Below are 20,707 nucleotides of genomic sequence, written 5' to 3' on the forward strand. Positions count from 1 at the left end.
TCAACCTAAATGTTCTTTTCCTTTAAATGAATCTTGTTCCTACTTCTTCCCTCCTGGGGTGGAACCCTGACACCATCCAAACTCCAACTGACCTCAGTAAGGCAAAGATTTTATTCGTGGGGCCTCTAGAAATAATTCTTCTCCTGCTTTAGTCTTTATACCCACCAGATTTTTGTACACACTCTCCCAGCCAGTAGCTGTCTGTCTGGTTTTCATTTTTCCTTCTCCCATTGTCGTTCTTCTCTGAATTTGGGTGGGGAAATTGATATGGCAGAATGTACAGCTTTGTGAGTCAGCTAAGAATCCTTAACCCTCCTATAACCTCCCTTACCCTCGTGCCTCACTGTCTTTAAAGCATTTATCCTCACAACCGCCTTGCGGCGCTAATAGCCCCATTTGTAGATGGGGGACTGAGGCCCAGAGACACCAAGTGCCTGACCCAAGCTCACACATTGAATCCAGTTTCCCAGATCCCTTAACCATTGGACCCGCCTGCCTCAACACTGATGCGCTTGTTAGAACCTTGTTAATATTTCCATCATTAAAGAAAATGGTTAAAAGAGAAAAGCAATTTCCCTGCCTTCTTTAATGACAATCGAGCATTAACCTTCGTGTGTACGGTTATTAATTAAATCTTCGGCCATGAAAAAAACCTGGCTGTGTTCAGCACCAGCCTTGAGATGTGCTATGTAACATCCAGTTACCCCCATGAGCCACTGCAGGCCTTCTCTACTGTGTCTGCCTGGCCTTGGTCACTTGCAGAGCACATGTGAACTGCGTCTCTTGCACTGGCACCAGCAATCAGAATTCCCTTGGCAGTTAGTCTCCTGGCTGACATTCTTCAGTTTCACAGTTCGTAAGAACAGAACAGAAGAACCTAAGAGTGGCCAGATTGGGTCAGACCAATGATCCATCTAGTCCAGCCACCTGTCTTCCAACGGTGGATTGTGCCAGATGCGTCAGAGGGAATGAACAGACCAGTGCAGTTATCAAGTGATCCATCCCCTGTCATCCAGGCCCAATTACAGCAGTCGGAGGTTTAGGGACAGCTGGAGCATGGGGTTGCATCGCTGATCATCTTGGCTAATTGCCATTGATGGGCCTATGAACTTCTCTAATTCTTTTTTGAAACTAGTTTTACTTTTGGCCTCCACAACATCCCCAGCAATGAGTTCCACATGTTGACTGTGCAGTGTGTGAAAAAATACTTCCTTTTGTTTGTTTTAAACCTGCTGCTTAGTAATTTGATTGGGTGACCCCTGGTTCTTGTGTTAAGTGAAGGTGTACATAACACTTCCCTGTTCACTTTCTCCACGCCACTCATGACGTTATAGACCTCTATCATTTTCCCCCTCAGAGAGCTATTTTCCAAGTTGAACAGTCCCAGTCTTCTTAATCACTCCTCATATGTTCCATAACCTTCATATTTTTTGTTGTCCTTCTCTGCACCATGTCCAATTCTAATATGTCTTTTTCGAGATGGCGCAATCAGAACTGAACGCAATATTCAACATGTGGGTGTACTATCGATTTATACAGTAGTGTTATGATATTTTCTGTCTTATTATCTATCTCTTTCCTAATGGTTCCTAACATTGTTAGCTTTTTTGACTGCAGCTGCACATTCAGCAGATTTTTTTCAGAGAATTATCCCTTATGACTCTAAGATCTCTTTCTTGGGTAGTAACAGCTACTTTAGAACGCATCATTTTGTATGCATAGTTGGGATTATTTTTCCAATGTGCATTACTTTGCACTTACCTACATTGAATTTCATCTGCCTTTTTGTCACTCAGGTATCCAGTTTTGAGAGATACCTTTGTAACTCTTCGCAGTCTGCTTTGGACTTAACTATCTTGAGTAATTCAGTATCCGCTGCAAACTTTACTACCTTACTGTTCACCCCCTTTTCCAGATCATTTATGAAAATGTTGAACAGCACAGGTCACAGTACCGATCCTTGGAGGACCTGCTTGGAGGAACACTGACAGTTTGTTCCTACCCTTTCTTTCATAGAATCATAAAATCATAGGACTGGAAGGGACCTCAAGAGGTCATCTAGTCTAGTCCCCTGCACTCCTGGCAGGACTAAATACCTAGACCAGAGGTTCCCAAACTGTGGCCCGCGAGCTCCATTCAGGTGGTCCGTGGATAGTGGACAAGAGAATGAAGGGCCACCCACCTAATTAGTGGAGTCGCGCAGGCGTGGCTCCACTAATTAGGTGCCTGGACCCTGGAGAAGACGCACATGTAAGGTGAGGTGGTGGCTTTGAGGGGAATAGGGGGTAGGTGGGAGGGGACAGTGGGGTTGGGGGAAATTTGGGATGTGCAGGGCTGCGGCAGCCAAGAAAGAGGTGACTTTCCCCAGCTCCAGGGCTGCGGCTGCTGGGAAGAGACCCCCTCCATCCCAACCCCAGCTCGGGGGCTGCCATGGCAGGGGAGAGAGGGCAGAAGATCAAAGAATGAACCTTCCTTTTAATTCCTGTTCTGCACAGCCAGTTCAGAAAGTTCATTAGCCCTCCGTACCTGGTGCACTGGCTGTAACCGGTGCCGAAACGGATAGTAGAGCTAGCAAAAATATTCCGAGGGAACATTTTTCTGCCACATAATGCTGATTTGAACAAATGGAAATAGTTTGCAGGAACGTATTGATTTTGTTGAAATTTCTGATGGGATATCATCGAAACACTGCATTTCAAAAAGGTCAAAACATTTCATTTGAACTTTATTGTTTCAACTATAATATCATATAATAATACAATAAAAACAATAAAGCTGAAATGAAATGTTTCAATAAGGACAAAACAAAATAGTTCCGAATATTTCGTTTTGCAAAAAAAAGTCAAAGGTTGCCATTTTTCATTCTGATTTGGGCTGAAATGAAATTTTGAAATCTTAGAATTTCCTGAAGGATGGGAATTCTGTTATTTGACCAGCTCTAATTCAGTGGCTTCAGGTATGACCTCCTTACAAGTACTTTGAGATCTACCCATGCAAAGGATTTTATGAGCTAATTATTATTATTATAACTCCGTGATTACTTTCAGTGTGATTTGATTTATTACTTCTTTGATACATTTTAGTCTCCTTTGTTAAGCACGTTCATTCCAATGTTGTAAATGTTATTATAAAACCAGCATTCTTTAATTTCTTGTCTAACTTTATGTTCTATCTGGATGAATAAAACATATCAAGTTTAGAATTCTCACATCTTCACTTTAATATAACAACCCAAAATCCAACAAATCCATGAGAAAAGTGGCCTGAGCAATTGGTTCATTATAATGACTTCACCGCTGTGCATTACAATATGTTGGTCCTAATGTGCTTCATCCACAGCAGCTCTATGCGTTCCAGTTGCACAAAGCTTATAGTGTGGTTCTACTCTGAAAGGTAACTGCAAAACTGGTACCTTCCTCATCAGTGGATCATGCTTCCCTCTGTGGATTCAGCACTTCATCTGCTGAATTGAATAAAGAAAATTTTGCTTCTCTTTTGTTCCTGTTAGCCTTGAACAGCCAACTCAGCAAAGAAAGCAGGACTCAATTCTGAGGTATGAATCATCCAAGAATTGCTTAAAGAAAAGCTAAAAATGAAAGTTGAGAGGGTGTCCTGTCAAATGCTCTTTCAGTAGATCCTTGCATCCCCTTACTCTCTTGCACAGGTGGTCCATATCATGGAGGTTACAGGCTTGGCTCAGATTGTTCCCCCTCCCCTGCAGGGTGGGAAATGGATGATGTCTCTCCGAGTCACAGTCTCCAGTGTTCCCAGCTGCTCCAAGGGACAAGCTGCTGCACTATGTAATGTGCTGAGGTCATGTAGATGTGCGGACTCACCCCTGCAGCGCCTCCTGCTGGTGACTCCTGGGAATTAGCTCTTTTTCCAGCCAGGAGCGCCCTCTGCAGGCCAGTGATCCGCCTGTCCTCTTGGCCTCCGTGTCCCTCCCTGGACCCCGGTGCCCTTTTAACTGGAGTGCTACCCCCTGGCAGTACCCCACCAATCTGGGTCTCCCCTCCCTGGGGAACCCCCAACCCACTATCCAGGGGCGGCTCTAGGTATTTTGCCGCCCCAAGCACGGCAGGCAGGCTGCCTTCAGCGGGAGGTCCCTGGTCCCGTGGATTTGGTGGCACACCTGCGGGAGGTTCGCTGAAGCCGCAGGACCAGCGGACCCTCTGCAGGCATGCTGCCGAAGGCAACCTGCCTGCTGCCCTCGCGGCTACCGGCAGAGCACCCCCCGTGGCTTGCCACCCCAGGCATGTGCTTGGCGTGCTGGTGCCTGGAGCCGCCCCTGCCACTATCCCCCCTTCGCCTCAGTCTTGGCTACTGCCCAGTCTCCATCTAGCCCCCACACCCTGGGGCAGACTGCAGGATCAGCCACTCATCATAGGCAAAGGGGTTTGGACCTGCTGCCTTTGCCTACCCCTGGGCTGTCCCCTGCAACCCCCAGTACCTCTTGGCCTTATGCTAGGCCGCAGCCTGGGGCTTTCCAGGCAGGAGCTCCCCAGCTCCTCTGCCTTTCCCCAGCCCTGCTCCCCTCAGGTACCCTGTGTCTAGCTCCCTGCAGCCAGGCCCTTCTCCCTCTACAGGCAGAGGGAGACTGTTTGCTCCTGGCTTCCCTGGCCTTTTTTATACAGGCCAGCTGTGGCCTGCTTAGGGTGTGGCCCAGCTGTGGCCACTTCCCCAGTCAGCCCAGCTTTTAGAGCTGCAGCTTTCAAGCCCTCCCAGGCCGCTTTTTAACCCCCTCAGGGCAGGAGCGGGTAACCATCCCGCTACAGGGCATCTCCCCGTTCCTAAACTGGGCTTTGAAGCAACCAAAGCAGAGCCTGCTGGGAAGAATCCATCTCAGGAATTTTACTGAGCCCAGTGCCTGCTGGGACAGGACTCTGGGGACATAGTGCTGGGTGGATGCCTATGCAGGGCAAACATGATCCATACGTCTCATAGGCCTGATCCTCACTGCTGAGTCTCAGTGTTTTGATTTAAGAAGCTGCCAGATACTAGGGCGACTTGAGTCCGCCCCTTTGCTGCTTACAGAAAGCTTTTCTGTTGCAGAGGTGCATTTGAATAGATTGGACACTATTTAGAGCAGGGGTAGGCAACCTATGGCACACGTGTCGAAGGTGGCAAGCGAGCTGATTTTCAGTGGCACTCACACTGCCCGGGTCCTGGCTACCGATTCGGGGGGCTCTGCATTTTAATTTAATTTTAAATGAAGCTTCTTAAACATTTAAAAAACCTTATTTACTTTACATACAACAATAGTTTAGTTATATATTATGGTCTTATAGAAAGAGACCTTCTAAAAACACTTAAATGTATTACTGGCCCGCGACACCTTAAATCAGAGTGAATAAATGAAGACTCGGCACAGCACTTCTGAAAGGTTGCCGACCCCTGCTTTAGAACATAAGTACGGCCAGACTGGGTCAGAGCAATGGTCCATCTAGCCCAGTATCCTGTCTTCCAACAGTGGCCAATGCCAGACGCTTCAGAGGGAATGAACAGAACAGAGCAATCATCAAGTGATCCATCCCCTGTCGCCCATTCCCAGCTTTTGGTAACAGAGGCTAAGGACACTTCGGAGAATGGTTTTGCATTCCTGCCCATCCTGGCTAACAGCCATTGAGGGGTCTACCCTCCACTATTTAATTAGATTAGTTTCCATATCTCAAATACAGCAAGACCAGCACAACAATGATCACCGGACGTGGGGAAGATAAAGATCAAGTTTGGGGTAGAAATGCTTATTCTGTTCCTGAAATACAAATATACACCTGCCAGTATTTGTGTGGCCCCAACACAACTGCTGTGTGTCCTCCCTGCGCTGGTTGCATTGCCAGAGTAAAACAACAAGCGCCGCTCTCCGAGCTGCTCTCTGGCGTGCGCAAGCACAGATGTTTTGGCAGGAGACGGTGCTAAGTGACTTGAAATTGTTTTCATTTCAGGTTCCTACAGCCCATAGGAACAAAAAGAATAAGGGCCTGTTTGCCAGAGGAAGAGCAAGGAGAAGGAAGGGCAGCGGATTAAAACAAGCAGCCCCATTGCTTATTAGAGCTCTTCTAAAGGCGTGAGCATATGGGAAGCCCAAAGGGCCACTCCTGTAGGAGGAACAAGGGAGAGCTGCGTGGTGTGGAGCCCAGCACGGCGTGATCTCTCACCGCTCCTGGTACCTGTGTACTGAGGAGCACAGCTGAGTCTAACTCACGGCGACACCCTGCTCTCACAGCTGCGGACGGATACTTTCAGGGTCTCGGCCAGCTCCTCAGCTCTTCCTACCAGCAACACTGGTGCCTTCCCTGGGCTGAACTCCACCTGCCTGTTTCTCACCTGTTGCAGGCACTGTGACAGCTTCGTGATATCACTCGTGATGTCAGCAGAGACAAAGAAGCCCAGGTGGGTGGCACTGGTCTGCTGGTGCTCGTGGCGCCCCCCACACTGCCTGGCCTCTCCCATAGCCCTGAAAGCGAGGGGACAGGATCCCACGGGCAGGGTGTCTCAGAATGGGTAAGTAGCTGCCCCAGGACGCTCCCTGGGGTGTGCGTGGCAGGAATGCTAGAAGCGCTGCACCTTTGGTCTGAGAGCACATTGTGAGCACTTGCTGCCGGATCGAGTAAGAGCCCCAGAAGGACAATCTGGAGTTCTAGCCGTGCCGGAGGCACCGGGGCCCTGTGCCGGGGGTGGTGGCAGCTCTGTGACTGGGCCGGGGGGGCAGGGAGAGGACTCTCTTGCCAAACCACAGAACATTACACCAGAGTTGCTGGAGTTACAAGTGTGGGACCCCAACCACCCCTCTCCTGGACCCTGCATGTCCCCACCTCCACTTCAAATACCATGTGACCTCCTGGTACAAGAGCTTGACCAACCCAGGGGCATGTGGAGGCTAAAATTCCCTCCCCTCTCCCTGGTTTGGCAGCCCCAGACTTTGCCCTGTTCTGTGCACTCCCCTTGAAGCTCCGGCACTGGCCATGGCGATAGGGCGTGATGGATCACTGGTCTGACCCAGTATGGCCGCTCTTATGTTCGTAATTCAGCTTTGGGGTGAGAGGGCCCTGTGACCTGTGGCTGGCCCACCTTCATGGGGGTCAGACCCTCAGGGCAAACCCCAACTGCTTCTGAAAGGCATGCCCAGCTGTCCCCCTCAATCCAACTCTACCTGGCTCCCTCCCCCTCTCAGGCCCTTCAGCACGTGCACAGTCACTGACGTCAATGGCACTTGCACAAGTGCTTCAGGTTACGCCTGGGATTAAGTCTTTTGCTGAGTTGGGGCCTAGCAGCAATGGCCAAGAATCCTTAGTCCAGCTCTGCTTGGCTATAAGATCAGAGTCGTAATAGTTCAAGGCCAGAAGGGGCCACCAGATCATCCTGCCCGACCGCCCAGCTAGTGCAGGCCACAAGTACCCTCACAACTTGCTCTCGGTTCTTGAGTCCCAGGAAGGACCTGTCAGTGGGATGGGGAGGGCAGTAGTTAGTGCTGAGCTGGCTTTGAATGCCAGCGCTCCCTGCCATCCCTCTCACAGACACTCCCCAGTGGTTGTCGGTCAGGAGAAGGGATCTTCAGCTAGTACTTGTCCCATTCCCCTGGATTGCACCCAATTCCCCAGGATCACTGCCAGGCCTCCATCCTTCCAGATGGTACATGGTTTCCTAGGATCAGTGCTGGGCCTGGATCCCTCTGGATCCCACACGGTTCCATAGGATCAGTGCCAGGCCTGGACCCTTCTCGATCATACCTGCTTTTCCAGGATCAATGCAAGGCCTAGGTCATATCCAGTTCCCCAGGCTCAGTTCCAGACTTGAATCCCTCTGTATTGTACTTGCTTCCCCAGGATCAGTGCTGGGCCTGGATCCTTCTCGATCAGACCTGCTTTCCCAGGGCCAGTTCCAGAACTGGATCCCCCTTGATTATAGGCAATTCCCCAGTGTCAGTTCCAGGCCTGGATCCCTCTGGATTGTACCTGATTCCCCAAGATCAGTGCCAGGCCCGGAGCCGCTTGGATCGTACCATGGTAGGTCATGGCTCAGGCTGGGGTGAAGATGCCACTTTTCACCTTTTAAGCAATTAGCTCCACATTGCTCATTCAGATAATCCAGCCCTTTGGCTTGATTTCAAATTCTCCCTGCGCAGGCCTAAGTTGTACAGATTTGTTGACAGCTCAAAGATGTTTGTCAAATCTGTTGTGCTGAGAACAGTTCAGCCTTCAGATTGCTCACCCTGACTGTTCACGGAGCTATTCACTGGCTGTTCAAGATTCAATGTCTGTGCTATGTGATTGGTCACAAGTTGTTGCAACTCTTCCCTGATTGGGTGGCCTTCCCATTCACAGTCACTCGAGATTTCAAGATGGGCATGTGAGCCCTTCTGGTGTGAATCCTTAAACAGCTGGACATACAACACCCGAGTATCGGGACGCTTAAGTTATGGCCACGTGCCCTGGGGATTGTACCAGGGATCTCCAGACTTGAAACCTTGATCTGCTGCAGCTTGAGCTGGAGAACCAAGGCTCTGGATCAGGTGCAGAGAGAGCATCTGTGACCCACTAACCAGCGGTCGCACTTTCCCTTTCCATACACAGATATTCACTGGGGCCGTTGCTCGCGCCACAGTGAGCAAAAGGGGCTTTGCCAGTAGCAGACACATCAGGTCTCACTGCTTCCTTGATTTTCTCGAATACTTTTTTGGTGAGTCTGCTCAACTTTCCTTGTGGCAATTCCCAGGCAAAGGGAGACCCTGCTGGTCAGGTGCAGGTTAAAAGCTACAGGGAACGGGGATGATTTCTGTGCCAGAGAATACAGCTAAATCCCACCCCGGTGCCAATGTGTCATGGAAGGAGGCAAATGTCAAGGAAGGTACAGGATTTACGGGGAAAATCCTGCGCTGGAGAGTATTTAACTGCAGCCACGTACTGAGAGCTCAGCAGGATTGGCTGGAGTTTGTCTACGCTACAGAGCTGACACATGTTCAAGGCTTAACCGAAGAGAGAGGCTCCTCTTAGGAAGAGGCGAGACTGAACCGCAGAACCGTGGAAGTGCCTACCACAGCTCTGCATTATCCAGACCGTCCAAAGCTGACCCCTTCCCTGGAGCTCGGCAATTGTGCCCAGACAGACGGGCGGGGAGAGGAAGGGTAGAGTAGCTCTGGAAATTGTTTTCCTGCTTCAGGGGAGGAGGGGAGCTGAGGCTGACGGTGTTGCAGGCTCTCACAGGTCACGTGAACGTGGAGCGATTCCAGGATGTGCAGGGAATGGCACAGTAGCCAGGTGCACTTTTGACTCAGCTACGTCCTGGGCAGCACATGAAGGGATGGACGTGATGCTGGAAGTGCTACCGGGTCTCAGGCACGTTGCTAACTAGGCAAAAGGGCCAATGAGTCTAGGCAACGGTGCCGATGGAGCTGGGGGGCCCACACCTCTAGCTCAGCCTCCATCTGAAATGAGCCCTGGGGGATAAGCTCCCCACGTGGGTTGGTGCCAACACTAAGACCATCCCTGCAAAGGGGCCAGCCCCTCCCAACCCTCGCTGGGTAGCAGGAATTAAAGCCTCCTCCTTTGCACTGAGCTGTCAGCTGCAGTTGTGGCCTCGAAGGAGCTGTGTCCCCCCCCACAGCCCCTGTGCTGCACAAACACCCCGAATCCGACTCTCGCAGGGACTTCGGGACTCTCGCTGCCTGTGCCTGAAAAGTGCAGGAGGCTTCTCCCCAGCGCTGGCGGGGGGGGGGGGGCAGCCCTGGGGACGACACACACTGGGGACAGTCCAGCCCTGGCTACTGGAATCTGCCATTTTCAAGAGCCCCCTCCTCTGGCCATCACGGCTAGCAGCACCTGATGGCACAAAGGACCCACCCAGGTGGTATGGCCTCCCCTCACACGCTGATCCCCGCATGTCAGCTGGGCATCACCGGCCGCAGGGTGGGGGCTGGACTGGGGTGAGCCTGATGGGGACGGCTGGAGAGCTGCGGGGTGTTGAATCGCCCCGGTACGGCGGTGCCAGCAGTGTACAGAGCCCAGTGGACACACCGACCACCCCGGAGCTCTTAGCAGCAGCTAACCAGAGCAGGAAATGCGCAGCAGCAGAGTTGACAGCGGGAATCCTCTGCCCCAGGCAAACGGCTCATTCAGAGTCACCCACCATCTCTTTGTCTTGTAAACTGTGAGTTTAAATATAGGAACTGCCGTGCTCCTGCCAGGGAACATGGGCAGAAGCAGCGCAGCTGGACTCTAGTAGGGCTCCCAGCCCACGTTGGGTGAATCCGACAGACACTGAGAACGTCTCACACGGGTACCAGATGCCAGGTGCCCACTCTTCATGCCGCCCTTCCCTGCCAACAGGGCAGCTGGGTACAAAGCAGGGGTGGAAGCCCAGCGGTGCTGTGTTGGCTCCCAGATCGCTCTGGCTACTGAGCTCTGAGCCCATCCTGCTCTCAGGCCTGGTCTACACCTAAAGCTTAGGCCGACCCAGCAGCGTCACCAGGCACGTCAAATTCTTCCCTCCACCTACTTACCACCTCTTGCGGGGTGGATTTAAACCCCTCCATCGCTGTGGCAAGTGTGTATTTACCCTACAGCACCGCAGCTGAGCCGTCAGTGGCACCAGTGTCAAGACCGAGCAGCTCTGCCAAAGTCAGGGCTCACTCCAGATTTACACCAGCCTGAGCCAGAGCAGACACCGGCCCTGGAGCCTCAAGGCACCGTCTGGGGGGTCGCAGCCCTGGGGAGCGGGCGGCAGGCCTGTCTGTGCTGGCTAGGCCTGAGCCGCGTCACTGGGCCGCCTGCTAGTCCCCATCCTCCCAGTGAGGATTCGCGACCCAGCCCAGATCTGAACCACACCAGCCCTGTGCTGTTCTGCCTGCCAAGCCTTGTTCGACACGCCCGGGAGGTGTGACATGTGACATCACAACATGAGTGTTGTGTGTGACATATGTGCCCCCTCTCCCTCCCGGGCCATTCAAACAAGCCCTTGCGAGTCTATAACCCCCTGTGTGCACACTCTCCGCCCCCAGATCTGGAGGGAAAAGCAGCTAGTCCCCTTCAGAGAGCAGCCAGCTCCTCGGGATTCACCTGCCTTCAGAAGCCTTTTTGTCCTTAACGATGCTGGCAGGTGGTTTGAAGGCGCAGGCGCCTCCACCTTCAAAGGGGCTTTTTCTTGGCAAGCTGGGGACAGAGCCGAGAGCTCCAAGGCTGCCTCCCTTTCCAACAAATGCAAGAGCCTGTATTTGTAGTTAAAATTAGCGTTTCCCCCTGTGCGGAAGGATCCTCTCCTGGGCAGGGAAGAGGCCAGCCTCAGAGGCAGACCTCCTTCCTCCCTTCGGTGCCAGGCAGCTCACATTGCCTTTGCAGGGCTCGCAGCCCACCATTGATGTCTGACTTGAAAGCGATCGGTTCGAGCTAGAAGAGACAATGCTTTCTATTTCTGTCGCAGCTTCTCCAGCTGCTTTCCGCTTCTCTGGGCCCTAAGCAGGGCAGCCGTGCAGACAGCCTCTGGGATCCAACAGCTCCCTCCAGGCCTGCATGGTGTCACCTGGCTGCATTGGCATCGGACCCAGAGCTGAGGGCTTGGCAGTGTGGGCGGGGAGGTGGCATGGCCTCCTTGGTCTCTGCTACAGAACCTCTGTCCACTCAGAGGATGCAGCATCTGTACCAGCAGCAAGAGCACAAAGGAAGCAGGGAGATGAAATGGGATTGAATTATCATAGAAACTCAGGGTTGGAAGGGACTCCAGGAGTCATCTAGTCCCACCCCCTGCTCAAAGCAGGACCAACCCCAACTAAATCAACTCCCAGAGTGTGTTCATGATGGTGAGCCATGTCCCCTCCAACCGCTCCAGGGAGTGCTGAGTGGCAGCTGGAGCCGGCAGGGTCCTGCTCCTCACAGAGAGGGTGAAAGTGCCCCTGGGAGATCCCCAGAGGAAGAGGGGCAGATGGAAGGAGGGTCTGGCTGCACAAGGCACCCCAGAACCTGGAATACGCCTGCCCTGCTGTTACTCGAGGTTTCTCAGACCCCAGATGGGGACACAGCTCCTCCGTCTGATATATAATGGCTACAAACCAGGAGTGCTCGCATCTAAAACAACTTTTGTATTGGTTCTCAAGCGCGCACACACACACACACACACACACGCACAGGAGGGTTAGAGTATTTCCAAACAAGTATATTTACCTAGAGTTAAGAGTTTGGAAGAATCAGCTGCCAGGCTTCCGGGGAGCCCCACTGTGATGGGTTCCCCCCGGGGTGCCACCTGGAACTGGGGTACCACTGAGCCACCCTGACCCACCAGCCTAGGCTCCCTTTACACTGTACTGCTGTGTCCAGCCTGACAAGCCTTCTCCAAGGCTCCAGCCTGCACTTTTACCAGCACACATACAGGTAGGGACACCCCCAGCTGCAGTGACATGCAGACCCTGTGATCAGCTCTGCATGGGGACGCTCCAGCTAAGGAACTTCCCAGCTGCTCAGGCACGCCCCCCCCCCCCCCCCCGGAGTGTAAACCCAAAATTATATTGCCTTGCGCTGCACAGGGAACTGTACAGCGTAAGCTCATGAAATTCGCCCCCTCCCTCAATGTGGAGAGAAAATCTACAACAGCTTTCTGCCTCAAGTAATGACTCTCACACACTGGTGTTAGATAAAGCAAAAACAAGTTTATTAACTACAAAAGATAGATTTTAAGTGCGAATAAGGGATAGCAAACAGAATAAAGCAGATTACGTAGCAAATAAACAAAACATGCAAACTAAACTCAATGTACTAAAGAGATTGGATACGAATCACAGATTCTCACCCTACGTGATCCTACAAGCAGGCTGCAGATGCTCAAGGTACAAGCTGCACTCGCTTACAGCTTGGAATCCCCAGGTGTTTCATTCACAGGCTAAAAAGCCCTTTAGCCAGGGTCCAGCACTTCCCCCAGTTCAGCCTTTATTCCTCAAGTGTTTCCAGGAGTTTCTTTGGGTGGGAGTCAGTGAAGAACCACGATGATGTCGCTCCCCTGCCTTATACAGCTTTTGCATATGGCGGAACCCTTTGTTTCAAAGCCTGGTTCCCATGCCAGTCAGTGGAAAAACACTGACATCCCAAGCTGGAGACCAGCACCAGATGACCTGGTCACATGTCCCTATAGTGTCACAGCAGCCATGAGTCAGAGGCTGTCTGCAGTGTCCTCAGAAAGCCTCCAGGAGGGAGATAAGCTTCTCCTAAGACCTATTGTTCTCCCCTAATGGCTCATTAATCTGAATGGGCCCTTCCCAAACAGCCATCTAGATGGAGAGACTTTTGCCTAGTGGGCATTCCTCAGGTGTAAACACATTTGTAATACAGATACATGGTCAATATTCCTAACTTCAGATACATGCATACAAATAGGATAATCATATTCAGTAAATCCTGACCTTTGCAATGACACCTCACGTGGCTTATCTTGCATAAAATACATTATGATTATGTCATGATCATATCATAAGATCACTGTGAAGACTATGGGGTGCAGAGTCACACCTTCCGGCTAGCTGCTGGGGAACTTAGCTGTCAGATCCTTGCCCAAAGAAAGCTTCCTCGGACTGCTCCAAAGCATATTTTTTCATCTAATCTTTTATAACTAACTTCAAATGAAGCACATAACCTATAGCGACTCCTAGTGGGTCGCCATTCTCCTACTTTCAGCAAAACTGCTCATTATCTCATATCATCAAAACATTTCTAGTCATAACAACACTGTGTCAGGGGCACTTCAAACCAAGGGCGCTAGTCACTCTCTCTCTTCCATACTTGTTAACTTTCTGTCCCATCCTCCCATTCTGATTAACAAGCTGCAAGGATGCAGCTGGCTGACCTTGATTCACAAAGGCCTAAGCTTTTCCTGGCTCTGTGATGCTTGGTTTTCAGCTGGCAGTGGCTGAATATACAAAATTGCTGACTGCGGCATTATCAGATTCTGGGGTAAACACAGGGATGCCAATTTCTGGGGTGCCTGGGGTCACTTCACAAAGGCCTAAGCTTTTCCTGGCTCTGTGATGTTTGTTTTTCAGCTGGCAGCAGCTTAATATACAAAATTGCTGACTGCGGCATTATCGAATTCTGGGGTACACAACAGGGATGTTAATATCTGGGGTGCCCGGGGTCACAGCCCCCAATGCTCCCCACCTGCCTGGCATGTGAAACAGAGAAGAGCACCATCAGCTTGTGAGCAGGCGCCTCCAGCCACACAGGATTCACAGGCTACGTGGGCTTGCAGTGGGAGAAAGGAATGAGTCACAGCACAAACCCTCAGCCCCTCTCCAGGCCTCAGAGCCGGGCGAGGGGACGGAACTGCCAGGGTTTGGGAGCCCGGGGGTATGGACAGGATGCTGATGATGATGCGCACAGCAGTAATGCTGTAGTACCCGTGTGGTGGCAGGTGTCACCCTCAGAATAGCCTGTTTAACAACCCCCCTTCTCTAGAGTCCTTTGCGCAGCGTTCAGTGCTTGGTTCTCTCCCCCTGCCGTTCTCACCGTGCCAGCTCCCCTGCGTTGTCCAGCTCACCTGCAGGCCGATGTACACCCCGACTTCTGCAGCCCTCGGACCAAGTTGGACGTGATGTCAGCCAGCAGGAAATCAAGTCACCAGCACCGTGCGTGGCTCTCTGGGTTATCCAGTCCCTCACCACTGGCTTGGTCCCCACCACAGCACATGCTGATCTGCCGCCACTGCTGGGATGGAGTCACTGTTACATGCCCAGTCCAGTGACTTTACCCAACCTGATTGCTTCATTTCCCCCTTCCCACGTAGGCCAGGGACCCCCAGCTACAGTGGCAGGAAGGGATCTAGCAGGCTCTTGACAAAGGACATTACAAGCCCTGGAAGGTTTTCTTGATAAAAATTTACATGAAGATCCCCTTGGGGCCCTCCTCTCCCAGCCTGAGCTCCCCCAGCCTGTGACCCCCCCAGCCTAATTCCTTCCACTGCCTGCACCCCCCCAGCCTCTGACCCCCCCCAGCCTAACCCCTTCTACTGCCTTCAATCCCCAGCCTGAGCCCCCCAGCCTGTGACCCCCCCAGCCTAGCCCCTTCCACTGTCTGCACCCCCAGCCTGAGCACCCCAGCCTAACTCCTTCCACTGCCTGCATCCCGAACATGAGCCCCCACAGCCTAACTCCTTCCACTGCCTTCACCCCCGCAGCCTGAGCCCCTCCAGCCTGAGCCCCCACCAGCCTAACTCCTTCCACTGCCTTCACCCCCAGCCTCTGACCCCCCCAGCCTAGCCCCTTCCACTTCCTGCACCCCCAACATGAGCCCCGCCCAGCCTAACTCCTTCTACTGCCTTCAACCCCAGCCTGAGCCCCCACCCCTCCCCAGCCGAACTACTTCCACTTCCTTCACCCCCCACCCAGAGCCCCCCCCAGCCTAACTCCTTCCACTGCCTTCAACCCCCAGCCTGAACCCCCACCCAGCCTAACTCCTTCCACTGCCTTCAACCCCCAGCCTCTGAGCCCCCAGTCTAACTCCTTACACTGCCCCCCCCTTGCCCGAGACTTCCAACTCTTTGGACTATGTCTGCGGTGTTTGATTCACTTCTTATTGGGCAATAGCATAATGACATCAGCAACAACGTAGCCAATAACCATACGGTGGACTTAAATGACTATAATACTGCAATCCTATTGTTTACAGTGCTGTCACACGCGATCACATCCCCCTCGCACACGCAGACGTGCTCTCTCTTGCTCACACACACTGCATGTGCTGCAATTTTGCCTCGTAACACTGGTCCCAGGCCTGGCCTTGCCCTGAGGAGCAGGCCCCTATACCTCCGAAGGGCCCCCTGAGCTCTGGGCGGGGGAGAGCCAAGGCAGCCAGCCTCGGAAAGCAGCGACCCCCACTGGCAGATTTTAGTGGGGGCCTCCTCCTCCACACTGTACTAGTAAGGGGAGCAAGAGAGGGAACGGTTGGGACCTTCTCCCTCTGGGAGTTAGGGGGATCGTCGCGGGAAGCAATAGACACCATTAGCTCATCTCTCTGTCTACATAGCCGCGATGTCTCAGCACCACAGGGAAGAAAGTTGCCTTTCTCCCGCACCTTGTCCCAGGACAGCCACCTCTCTGCTTTCCCGCTGTTCCTGAGCTGCTGCTGACAGTGGCAAGACGGCTCCATCTCTCACGGCCGTCTGTGGCCAGGCATCCCCGGACTCTCCCCACAAGGGCTGCACTCCAGGCAAGTCGCACATGCAGCTGCCTAGAGGGAAGCCAGTTGCTTTGCCTCTGAGTGGAGGAGAGGCCTGTGTTCCCGGGACAGGCTCTTGACACGGGAGTTGGTGCCCTGCAGAGCGGCCCCATCCACACTTTAGCCGAGAGGCATTTTAATTAATTGTCAACAGTTTTTAACTCTATAGATTTAGCAGCGGTGCCTGAGCAAATGCTGTTTGAGAGATTAAATTCTGTTTGGATTAATGGCCTCTGACAGCTTTTCCGCCTTTGCAAACAAAGTGGGCTTGAATTTAATAAACCGGCGCGTGGGAAGCATTGAGCATGGAGAGCTGCTCCAGCTGCCAACCATGTCAAGCACGCTGGGCTCCCAGACAGGAGAGCCTGCCATCCAGCACCCCTTCGGGGGGGCACCAGGGCAGGGATCTGAAATGGCTTCCCCCAAACCTCTCAGCCAACCCCTGAGTGCCCAGTGCACCCTCGCAGCACCATGGCCAAAGAAGATGCAGCCCGAGTCCAAGCCCTCCTCCGGCCTTGTGAGCACCAGCCGAGCTGGCATCAGCAATCGGCACAGAGCAGACACTGACGGGGTTTGCTTATTTTCCAAGCAGCAAACAGAGGAGATTGTTCTGGGGAGATTCCACCTGCAGTGAGGTCACACAGACAAAGGCCGGGTGTACCTCCAGGAACAGGGCAACGAATGCACCATGCTGAACCCAGGGTAGGCAAAGGGCTCCAGGGGAGGGGATGATTTCCACTCCCCATGCCCCTGCCAGTTCCCAGCAGCAGCGTTCTAGCTGGCCCAGCAGGAGCCAGCCATCCCCCCGCTACGCAGGCACTTCCCATCACAGTGCAGGGCAGCCCCTTCCCCGACTCTAGCACTGGGGCTGTTACAGGGGGCACTTGATCGCCTGCTCCTCTCTCCAGTCCCATGATATTCCCGAGGGGCTGCTGGGGCCTGCAGAGAGCAGAGCAGCAAAGGCAGGCCAGAGACAATGTCTGTGTGCAGAATGCTGCTTGGCAAAGGGCCCAGAGCTGCCCCCTGCCCCCTTTCTGCCTCTCCTCGTCCGCCCCCCGGTCTCTCCTGTCCCCCTGTGGCACTCAGGGTGCAACCTCCCAGCTGGGAAGTGACGCGGGTGGCGTTGGAGTGTCAGCAATTTAATTCCATTGCTTCTCCACCTCAGTGCTTGCCAATTACGTTCTGCTCTGAGCCTCCAGCAGCTCCCTGAGTAGCGCTAGAATCATGGTTTCATCCTCCTGCCCCATCACTGGTAGCTACTGCAGTACCTGACAGGCAGGGGTAGCTCAGCAGTTTGAGCATTAGCCTGCCAAACCCAGGATTGTGAGCTCAACCCTTGAGGGGGCATTTAGGGATCTGGGGCAAAAAACTGCCTGGTATTCCATGATTCTAGGTACAAGTGAATCCTATGCTGGGTGGGACACACTGCTTGCCTCCTGGCTTTGCTCATCTCTCCAACAGGGTGCTGTTCCTAGCCCTGGGAAAACCCCTTGGTGCTGTCGGCAGCATGCCAGATCAGGTGGAAAATGATGTTCTGTCACTTTGTGCAATCTGTGTTCAGTGTCCCCCTGCCCAGAGTTATCCAACCTGCAGTTCTTTTTAGTGCCACCCTCAGCACCACTCAGCACCCCAACCAATTCCAGAGGAGGCACGAGCCATGCAAGCTACAAGGAGAGGGCTGAACTTTTCTCAGGTACGGGCCCCAACCCAGAACCTTTCAGAGGTCTGCCCGTGGAGTATGTGCATGGACATGTGATCCATCCCCCCAGCAAGCTCCCCCACCCCCAGCAAGATCCCTGCCCCTGAGCACCTCCCCCCCATACACACACACACACACCCCTGCATCTCTGCCAACATTTCACTGAGCACAGATTTTAAAATGCAGTTCAGTGTCTCAGCCATTTTGGAGTCATTATTCATTTCATGCCGGCTCATTCATTATGGGGTCTGCGTGCGCTCTAGCAGGTCCTTTGATGCTGATGTATTTGCAAAAGGCCTTTCTTTTACCCGTCCCTCCTTAGCTCATTCTGTTGCCAAGGGAAAAGGTGCCAGGTCTCCTGCTCGGGAGTTAGCTCCATCTAGCGCATCAGTCACCGCAATGGGTTTCACCAGGGTCTGATGTCTCTCCCACCGCACTCCGCTCCGTTGTGTCATTGCTGAAGAGCTCAGTGGCATACAGAGTCTTGTGAAAGGTCTTTAATCTTCAGTACATTTCTCCCTGGCATGGTGGGCCTGGTTGAACATTGCAAATGATATTCATTATGAACCGAGCCCCTCTTATCAGTTCCCAAATTGCTCATGACTGAATTGTGGTACCTGTTGACATATGGATTCCACAACTTAGCTTGGGCAAATCATTTTAAATGACATTTTTAAAAAGAAGACCGATGACTAGTAACTTTGGACTAGAATAGGGAAAGACGCTTTTGTGCTCAAATTCATGCCATTTTGGTGCTTCTTGGCTGTTTCGAATGCTCCCAGAGATGGAATAATGCAACCCAAGAAAGCAGAAAGAACCAGGCTCAGCACTATAGGCGTAGTTTGACTTCTATATTTTGGGGTTGTGTCATGGGGGCAAGGGGCATGGGAGGGCATTGCTCCACCCCACCCCACCCCACCCCCCACAAAAAAAAAAAGCCAAGCAAACCTGCAAGCCAGGCAGGCAGCCTGAGTGTGCGATGTGACGAGTTCCCCAGAGGAGACAGGAGATGTGCTGCTCCCAGCTTGTGCCCCCAAGGCAGGGAGTCAGAATTGTGTTTAAAAACAGGGTGATTAACAGGGGATTACGATAAGAAAGGGCTGGTAGGATGTTACTGAAAGTTCAATGATTTGTTCCAAACTTGGTGAACTGCAAAAAGTGAGTAGCCTAAATGACAGAAAGTAATTGTAGATTTTTCTATAATTGTTCCAGTTGTTGTATTCAAAAGGTGATAAAGTTACTAAGGGCTTGTCTACACCGGGGTTCTCAAAATGGGGGTCGGGACCCCTCAGGGGATCGCGAGGTTATTACATGGGGGGATTGCGAGCTGTCAGCCTCCACCCCAACCCTGCTTTCCCTCCAGCATTTTTAATGGTGTGAAATATATATTAAAAAGTAATGTATGGGGGGGGGGTCACACTCAGAGGCTTGTTGTGTGAATGGGGTCACCAGTACAAAAGTTTGAGACCCACTGCTTTACACTGTCACTTTACAGCGATGCAACTTTCTTGCTTGTGGGGGGGGGGGACCACCTGAGCGCAGCAAGTTTCAGCTCTGTAAAGCACCAGTGTAGACAGTGCACCTGAGCTGGGAGCTACGGCCCTCGTGGAGGTGGTTTTTTTCCAGTAGAGACAAGGAAGTGTTAGTGCCATTATACAAGGCAGTGGTGAGACCTCATCTGCAGCACTGTGTGCAATTCTGATCTCTCATATATAAGAAATCAAACTGGAACAGGTGCAGTGAAGGGCTACAAGGATGATCTGAGAAATGGAAAACCGACCTTATTAGAGGAGACTCAAAGAGCTTGGCTTGTTTAGTCTAACCAATAGAAGGCTGAGGGGAGATATGATTACTCTGTATAAATACATCAGAGAGGGATGAATACCAGGGAAGGAGAGGAGTTATTTAAGTTAAGCGCCAATGTGGACCCCAGGACAAATGGATATAAACTGTCCATCAGCAAGTTTAGGCTTGAAATTAAGTGAACGTTTCTAACCATCAGAGGAGTGAAGTTCTGGAGCAGCCTCCCAAGGGGAGCAGTGGGGGCAGAAACCCCAAACTGGCTTCAAGACTGAGCTTGATAAGTTTATGAAGGGGATGGTATGACAGGACTGCCTGTAATGGCGTGTGGCCCATCGGCGACTGCCTGTAGCAAAAATCCCCACTGACTGATTCCTGCAGCCACTCCACAACTTCTTCTTTAGGTAGAGCATATTTATTAGAAAGAGACATCCAATCTTGATTTAAAACCTGCAGGTGATGGAGTTGTTCCAATGGTTAATTACTCTCCCTGTTAAAAATGGGGGCCTTATCTCTATTCATCTAGATCCAGCTTCCAGACATTGGATCTCTTTCTGCCTTCATCTGCTACATTAAAGAGCCCTCTGCTATCAGAAATCGCTTCCCCATGGAGATCCGCACAGACCATGATAATCTCTCAACCTTCTCTTTCATAACCTACAGATTTAGCTGCCTCTTCACTGTCAGGCAAGTGTTCCTGGCCTCAAAACATACGTGTAGCTCTTTACTGAACCATCTTCAATTTTTTCTGCTTCATTTCTCAAGTGTGGAGCCTAAAACAGGACACTGTGCGATGGTCTCACCGTGGCCATATACTGAGACAATCCCGTGTACTTACTGCTACGGATACATCCAAAAGACGCAGCAGTGACTGCATTACACTGGGAGCTTGCGTTCACTGAACTTAGGTGGTGCATAGAACTGGTGCTGGCTCTCGGCACGGAGGTGAATTTCACCCCCAATCTTCTGCAAATCTGGTTTTCTATTCTTTGGCCAGCTCAGTTCTTTGCATCTTTGATTA

General features: G+C 52.1%; 3 long non-coding RNA genes across 4 annotated transcripts in view; 1 reads left to right on the forward strand and 2 right to left on the reverse strand.

Moving 5' to 3' along the window:
* Positions 1–3,195: 3,195 nt before the first annotated feature.
* Positions 3,196–6,334, reverse strand: LOC120386419. 2 transcript variants are annotated; one of them, XR_005589715.1, is made up of 2 exons: positions 6,206–6,334; positions 3,196–3,463 (listed from the first exon to the last, which is right to left on the reverse strand). It is a non-coding gene; the product is annotated as an uncharacterized LOC120386419 (long non-coding RNA). The 2 variants fall into 2 exon arrangements; XR_005589714.1 differs by having other exon boundaries at positions 6,171–6,321.
* Positions 6,335–6,361: 27 nt separating this feature from the next.
* Positions 6,362–9,550, forward strand: LOC120386418. The gene is made up of 2 exons (XR_005589713.1): positions 6,362–6,504; positions 8,574–9,550. It is a non-coding gene; the product is annotated as an uncharacterized LOC120386418 (long non-coding RNA).
* An 8,636-nt stretch (positions 9,551–18,186) lies between these two features.
* LOC120386420 overlaps positions 18,187–20,707 on the reverse strand; it is a 36,069-nt gene continuing 33,548 nt past the window's right edge. Inside the window, exon 3 of the long non-coding RNA XR_005589716.1 lies at positions 18,187–18,419. This is a non-coding gene — a long non-coding RNA (uncharacterized LOC120386420). The remainder of the gene's footprint in view (positions 18,420–20,707) is intronic.

Source organism: Mauremys reevesii, linkage group 18, assembly GCF_016161935.1.
Source record: "Mauremys reevesii isolate NIE-2019 linkage group 18, ASM1616193v1, whole genome shotgun sequence".
NCBI classification, from domain to species: Eukaryota; Metazoa; Chordata; order Testudines; family Geoemydidae; genus Mauremys; species Mauremys reevesii.